The following is a 7,659-nucleotide window of genomic DNA, read 5'->3' as shown; positions in this document are numbered from 1 at the left end:
TTTAAATGACAAACCCTATCTACACATTTGGCAATGGGCTCGTCCACCAGCTGATTTCCTAGTATGCCACAATGCATCAGTTTTTCCTGTTACGACTAATCTAATGAGCTAACTCTCTTGGCTACTTGTGCTCGTGGGACAAAAATGATTGGCAGGAAAGTGGCCATGTGATTCATTTTCCCAGCATATTGGGCTGAAACAAAAAAATCCATATTGTGACTTTAAATGAGAGCCCAAAACCTAACTTGATATATTTATGCACAACTTTGACTTTAATTTAAATCATGTTTTGTTGACATCAATAAGGATTTGGTAAAACAAAGTGAGAAAGAGTGACAGATGTTGAATGGAATGTTTTAGTGATTGCATGACATGCAGTAGAAGAGTCCCTAGCCGACCTGGTTAAATATTTAAAACAACTTCCAATGTTTGTGTTCAAGGTGCATTTGATATAACTTGATGCTTGCAATTTTGGGGCTATTCTATTTATTCCATACTAGGTAGATTAAATATAATGTAATGCAAATATTTCAGTCATTAGTCATTATTGAGGTTGTTGTCTTTTTTACCACTCCCATTGAACACAGATCACTTCAGATAAGTCCCTATTGGTCTTTGAACTTCAGCTGTTGAGACATCGCTCGCCGGTGAACATAGTTCTGACAGACGATTGCAAGTAAGTGTTTACACCTTTCCTTTAGTTTATTTACTTTTAGTCAAATGATTTGTATAATTTAGAGACATAATCTTTCCTCAGTTTGCCATATTTAGAAAGACCACACACTCACCAACACCTATCTTAGAATAACAGTACAAAGTAAAGCACAACTAGACCGTTTAGCTTTTCTCACACCATGTGGACACATTTGTCAGTCCAGCAATGATCAATAATATGGACAATTAGCTCCATTCTGCATGTTTCAGCAACTTTTCCTCTACTGTAGTGTCTTATTGTTTGGTTATGTGTAATTATTGTCGCCTGTTATTGTGAGTGACAGTGGACAAGTAATTATACACAGCATACATTGTTGAATATCGTTTAACTGCAGCTGACATCTACATGGATTTATTGTATTAATGATTGCACATTAGTAGACTTTGACAGAGAGCTAAAGCAAGTATCAAAAATATGGCAACATGTTGTATACAACAAGATAAAGCTCTATCCTTCCTCCATGAATTACATTTTCACAACAATACTTAATAAAACTTTTATTTAACCAGGTAGGTCAGTTGAGAACAAGTTCTCATTTACAACTACAACTGCGACAAGATTAAGCAAAGCAGTGCGACAAAAACAACAGAGTTACACATGGGATAAACAATTGTTCAGTTAATAACAGTTAACACTTAAGACTTGTCTGATCACTCTATAATGACACATATTGTTTTATGACACAATATTGATATAGCTAATGTTTGGGAAGTAAGAGCTTTTAATGAGCTTTTTTACATTTCATTCAAGGGAAGTACAATAAAGGTTTTCCTGTTTGCACGTTGAAGTCCTTCAGCTATTTCATCCAGGGCAAAAACTCATGGTCAATATCTTTATCAATCCAGTTAATGATTTCCACTCGGAATGCTCATGTGTACTAAATCAAATCAAATCCAATTTTACTTGTCACATACACATGGTTAGCAGATGTTAATGCGAGTGTAGCGAAATGCTTGTGCTTCTAGTTCCGACAATGCAGTAATAACCAACGAGTAATCTAACCTAACAATTCCACAACTACTACCTTATACACACAAGTGTAAAGGGATAAAGAATATGTACATAAAGATATATGAATGAGTGATGGTACAGAACGGCATAGGCAAGAAGCAGTAGATGGTATCGAGTACAGTATATACATATGAGATGAGTAATGTAGGGTATGTAAACAAAGTGGCATAGTTTAAAGTGGCTAGTGATACATGTATTACATAAAGATGCAGTAGGTGGTATAGAGTACAGTATATACATATACATATGAGATGAGTAATATAGGGTATGTAAACATTATATTATGTGGCATAGTTTAAAGTGGCTAGTGATACATTTTTTTACATCAATTTCCATCAATTTCCATTCTTAAAGTGGCTGGAGTTGAGTCACTATGTTGGCAGCAGCCACTCAATGTTAGTGGTGGCTGTTTAACAGTCTGATGGCCTTGAGATAGAAGCTGTTTTTCAGTCTCTCTGTCCCTGCTTTGACGAACCTGAACTGACCTCGCCTTCTGGATGATAGCGAGGTGAACAGGCAGTGGCTCAGGTGGTTGTCCATGATGATCTTTATGGCCTTCCTGTGACATCAGGTGGAGTAGGTGTCCTGGAGGGCAGGTAGTTTGCCCCCGGTGATGCATTGTGCTGGCATGCATAGAGCCTTACATAATATTTTGTTGCATGTTGAAATACCATCAAATATTCCTTAAAATCAAGTCACACATTTCATTTTAACAGTGATAATTCAAATCTGACTCTCGCTTCTTGTGCACTTCAACAGCAAGAGTATCAGAAAATATTTCACAGCCTGATTATGTAAAAGAAAACTCATAGTAGTTGTAAACTAGGCATGCTAATGGAACGTTTCTAGTATATGCAAACAACACCTTTTTAGCCAGCAATAATATGCATTACATTCTCTCCTATAACTAGTCATTGAAAAATACACTTGTCTCTTTAAGGGGGAAGAAGAAATGTGACATGATCGTGTAAAAACCAACTAGCACAGGAATAATCAATTGCGTAATAGAGAAACTGCAGCGCAAGCAACAAGGACTTCTCCCAGAGCTCTTCAGCTCTTGGAGAAGTCCTTGTTGCTTGCTTGCTTGCGCTGCAGTTTCTCTAGGGTATCATTGGTTAGACTAAGGTTGTTCAAAAAGGTATTTCAGAGAAGGGGATACGAGTACATGTGTAGTGGTTGAATTGGAAGAGAGAAACAATATAATAATTCCATGACTTCAGTGTATGACCAACAACAGGTGAGATGAGGACAGCACAACTACGGAGTAGCTAAGCTTTGTAAGTAGATACAATCTATGTTTAGCAAACCTGCTCATGGATGCAAGGAATAATCCATCTTAATAAAACAGCTCACGTCACATACAGTAAGTCATATTGATTCTGCATCTGAAGATGGCTATGTGCTGTATTTACCACAGTATTGGACTATAATCTTAAACCAGGGCTGTTCTTCCATTATGGAGGGCAAATGTACCATGTCTTATTAACTACACAAATATTTTTTCAGAGTGACAGCCATGACTATTGGATTATATGATTCAGTGCAGGAATCTAACAAAAGCCTACAGGCTGCTGTCTCACAGGCATAAACTAAGTAAAAACTAAAGCTGTCATGAACTAAACCAGGTATGTTATGATGTTTTTTGATTGTATAAATTCCCATACCCAATGTTGGTTTTTCTGGATGCCTTTTCTATACTGAACAAAAATATAAACAATTTCAAAGATTTTGCTGAGTTACAGTTCATATAAGGAAATCGGTCAATTTAAATAAATTCATTATGCCCTCATCGATTGATTTCACTGGGAATACAGATATGATATGTTGGTCACAGATACCTTAACAAAAGAGGTAGGGGTGTGGATCATTAAACCAGTCAGTATCTGGTGTGATCATCATTTGCCTCGTGCAGCGTAACACATCTCCTTCACATAGAATTGATCAGGCTGTTGATTGTGGCCTGTGGAATGTTGTCCCACTCCTCTTCAATGGCTGTGCGTAGTATTTTTTAATTTTTAAAAAAAGATTTTAACTTATGACTTATGAAAGTCAGTTAAAGAACAAATTCTTATTTCCAATGACGGCCTACTCTTGCCAAACCTTCCCATAACCCGGACAGCGCTGGGCCAATTGTATGACGCCCTATGAGACTCCAGATCACGACCGGTTGTGATACAGCCCAGGACCGAACCAGGGTCTGTAGTGATGTCTCTAGCACTGCGATGCAGTGTATTACATACACCAGTTTGATTTGACCGTTTTCTATGATATATTACATTCGACTGCTTTAGTATGATATATTGCATTTGACTCCTTTAATTTGATATATTACGTTTGACCACTTTAGTATGATATATTATGTTTGACCACTTTAGTATGATATATTATGTTTGACCACTTTAGTATGATATATTATGTTTGGCCACTTTAGTATGATATATTACGTTTGACTGCTTTAGTATCATGTGCCATGTTAGATTAGGGGTTAAGGTTAGGAGAAAGGTTAAAGTGTTAAGGTTATAGAGAAGGGTTGCAAGGTAGCTAAAAAGTGGTAAGTAGTCCAAAGTTGCTAATTTGCCAAAATGAGATTCAAACACTGAACTTTTGGGTTGCTAGGCATTTGTGTATGTTTGGTATGACCTACTGTCATACCAAATGTAACATATCATACTAATTTGAGGGTTCCAGATTTACGTATACAAATGTAATGGGCTCAATTTTGCTCACACAAAATAGCACTGAGCTGTGCAACAAATACTGTAAAATGTACTTTACTCTGCAAGGTGATTGATGTTACTATTTTTATAATAGTAAACACTATAATGTCTTAACTATCAGAAGAGTACGAGTAGATTTGAAATGGTTTCCATGTTAGCTAGTTTATTAATATAACTTAAATGTTTCCCTCCACTCTGCAATGCAGGTGAAGGGAAAAGCAATACCAATTGTACTTTGGCTGAACATGACAAATTCCCTCTAACAGTAGCGAATTCAAAAGCTCACAGTTGGCATTGTCTGTTACTCACACACGTTATATTATGTTTGAAACTACTTTTGTTTCTTGTCAATTGGCCACATTTCATTTCCCCTTTTTGGTGCACTCTCAGCATGTGATTAAAAGCTCAGCATTTAAATATATGACAGTGGTTTTGTCTGGTCTGCTTTCATGCTGGCCAACTAGCCACTGAAGTTAAAAAAGAGTAGGATGGATATTGTCTGATATGAGTACTTTAGTACCTTTTAACTCTGTTTCCTACTTATCTCCTCGTAAATCAAATGATAACATCCAACTTGACAAAAGAAATGTGACCAGAAATGCAGAGGTCAGTGACACATTTCTACAAAAAGGAATGTGCCTGTTCAGTGAGGAGAAATCAAATCACATGTATTTATAAAGCCCTTCTACATCAGCTGATATCTCAAAGTGCTGTACAGAAACCCAGCCTAAAACCCCAAACAGCAAGCAATGCAGGTGAAGAAGCATGGTGGCTAGGAAAAACTCCTAGAAAGGCCAGAACATCAGAAGAAACCTAGAGAGGAAGCAGACTACGAGAGGTGGCCAGTCCTGGTTATGGTTATGCCGGGTGGAGTCTGGTTATGCTGGGTGGCGATTATAGCAGAACATGGCAAAGATGTTCAAATGTTCATAGATGACCAGCAGGGTCAAATAATAATAATCACAGTGGTTGTCGAGGGTGCAATAGGTCAGCACCTCAGGAGTAAATGTCAGTTGGCTTTTCATAGTTCAGAGTATCTCTACCGCTCCTGCTGTCTCCAGAGAGTTCTAAACAGCACGTCTGGTACAGGTAGCACGTCCGGTGAACAGGTCAGGGTTCCATAGCCGCAGGCAGAACAGTTGAAACTGGAGCAGCAGCACGGCCAGGTGGACTGGGGACAGCAAGGAGTCATCAGGCCAGGTAGTCCTGAGGCATGGTCCTAGGGATCAGGTCCTCAGAGAGAGAGAGACAGAAAGAGAGAAAGAAAGAGAGAGTGAGAATTAGAGATAACATACTTAAATTCACACAGGACACCGGATAAGACAGGAGAAATACTCCAGATATAACAGACTGACATTAAAATGAAGCTCAATGGGAAAAATCCCTGCCTCCAGCTGTTTGTTTAGAAATTTTAGGGACAGTTAGGAGGCCTGCATCTTGTGACCGTAGCGTACGTGTAGGTATGTACGGCAGGACCAAATCGCAAAGATAGGTAGGAGCAACCCCATGTAATGTTTTGTAGGTTAGCAGTAAAACCTTGAAATCGGCCCTTGCCTCAACAGGAGGCCAGTGTAGAGAGGCTAGCACTGGAATAATATGATAATTTTTTAGGTTCTGGTCAAGATTCTAGCAGCTGTGTTTAGCACTACCTGAAGTTTATTCAGTGCCTTATCCGGGAGCGTTGCAGTTGTCTAACCTAGAAGTGACAAAAGCATGGATACATTTTTCTGCATCATTTTTGGACAGAAAGTTTCAGATTTTTGCAATGTTACGTATATGGAAAAAAGCTGTCCTTGAAACAGTCTTGATATGTTCATCAAAAGAGAGATCAGGGTCCAGAGTAACACCAAAACACCTATAATAGAGGAACTGGAGGAACCCTGGACTGGAGGCATGGCTTAGTAGAACCTTGGCTTTCAGATAGATATTTTTAGGTCACCCATGGGAGTAAATGTCATTCCTGTTCATCTTTTCTGTTGTATTGTCATCATATGTTAAGGTTGAAAACTGACAGTTTTGTAGATTCAATGAGACTTACTGAGGTGTATGAGTTCCTCAAGATCCTTTGCAAAGTTGGAATAGTACCACTTTGCAATCAGCAATGTTAATTATGACATGATATTAGAATGTGTAATATGCACAAATATTCAAGGAAAATGTACATTTGCAGTGTACAACCATAACATGATGAACAGAAGTTATTTTTACTCTAACTGGTGGCCAAAAAGAACCCTGTGAAAGCAAAGCCTCCGATCTTCTGATAGGCTGCCACCTCTACAATATTATATTTTAAAAGTTCCAAATGAAACACCTCCCATCACAAAAGGGGGGTCCATGAACAAAGACCATTTTCAGAGGGGTTCCTAAAGGAACCTTTTTGATCTTGAAAGGTTCCCAGTGTGACAATTTTTTTAAACTCCAAAACGATCTTCCAGGCTCTTTTACTTCTAAAGGCGTCGGCATGCTTCCTAGCCAAAACAGTTTAGAAGAGTTTGTGTACCGGTCAAAAGTTTTAGAACACCTACTCATTCAAGGGTTTTTCTTTATTTTTTACAATTTTCTACATTGTAAAATAATAGTGAGGACATCAAAACTATGAAATGTAGTAACCAAAAAGTGTTAAACAAATCAAAATATATTTTATATTTGAGATTCTTCAAATGGCCACCCTTTGCGTGATGACAGCTTTGCACACTCTTGGCATTGCAGCCCAAATAAATGCTTCACAAGTTCAAGTAACATACACATCTCAACATCAACTGTTCAGAGAAGACTGTGTGAATCAGGCCTTCATGGTCAACTTGTCCTTCTGTGTGAGAAATAAATATTCTAAACATACTCTGGGATAGTTGTGGGATGTGATAGATCCCAAGTGAATACAGTGTCGTGGAAATTTCCTGTATTACCAAATAAGGAGAGAGCAAACCACACACAAGTCAGAGTCATATTATAAAGTCCATATTTAATTATGAGCTTCACCGTAGCCCTGTGACTCTCAGATCAATTCAGTGTCTATAAATGAATTGATCTGAGAGTGCTTACAAAACAGTTCTTAGTATCATTTATAGCCAAGACACACCCATCTCAACTCACATGACGAATAACAGATCTTAGGAACATTACACAAAGAACATTTTACTTGAAAGAGGAGTATCCCATAGCTAGATAGCATTAGCTATAAATTATTGTTCAGTTTGGTCCCCTGAACTAAGTTCC

General features: G+C 38.0%; 1 protein-coding gene across 7 annotated transcripts in view; it reads left to right on the top strand.

Annotated features, from left to right (window-relative positions):
- Nucleotides 1–423: 423 nt before the first annotated feature.
- LOC118940405 (equilibrative nucleoside transporter 1-like) overlaps nucleotides 424–7,659 on the top strand; it is a 35,981-nt gene continuing 28,745 nt past the window's right edge. For 3 of the 7 annotated variants that reach the window (XM_036949815.1, XM_036949814.1, XM_036949810.1), the window contains exon 1: nucleotides 460–676. The gene's annotated coding sequence lies outside the window, so the exon portion shown is untranslated. The other 4 variants (XM_036949816.1, XM_036949813.1, XM_036949811.1 and 1 more) reach the window with 3 other exon arrangements.

The sequence above is a fragment of the Oncorhynchus mykiss genome, chromosome 17, assembly GCF_013265735.2.
Source record: "Oncorhynchus mykiss isolate Arlee chromosome 17, USDA_OmykA_1.1, whole genome shotgun sequence".
Lineage (NCBI taxonomy): Eukaryota > Metazoa > Chordata > Actinopteri > Salmoniformes > Salmonidae > Oncorhynchus > Oncorhynchus mykiss.
The sequence above is the reverse complement of the archived record's forward strand: the minus strand, read 5'-3'. Positions and strand labels throughout refer to the sequence as shown.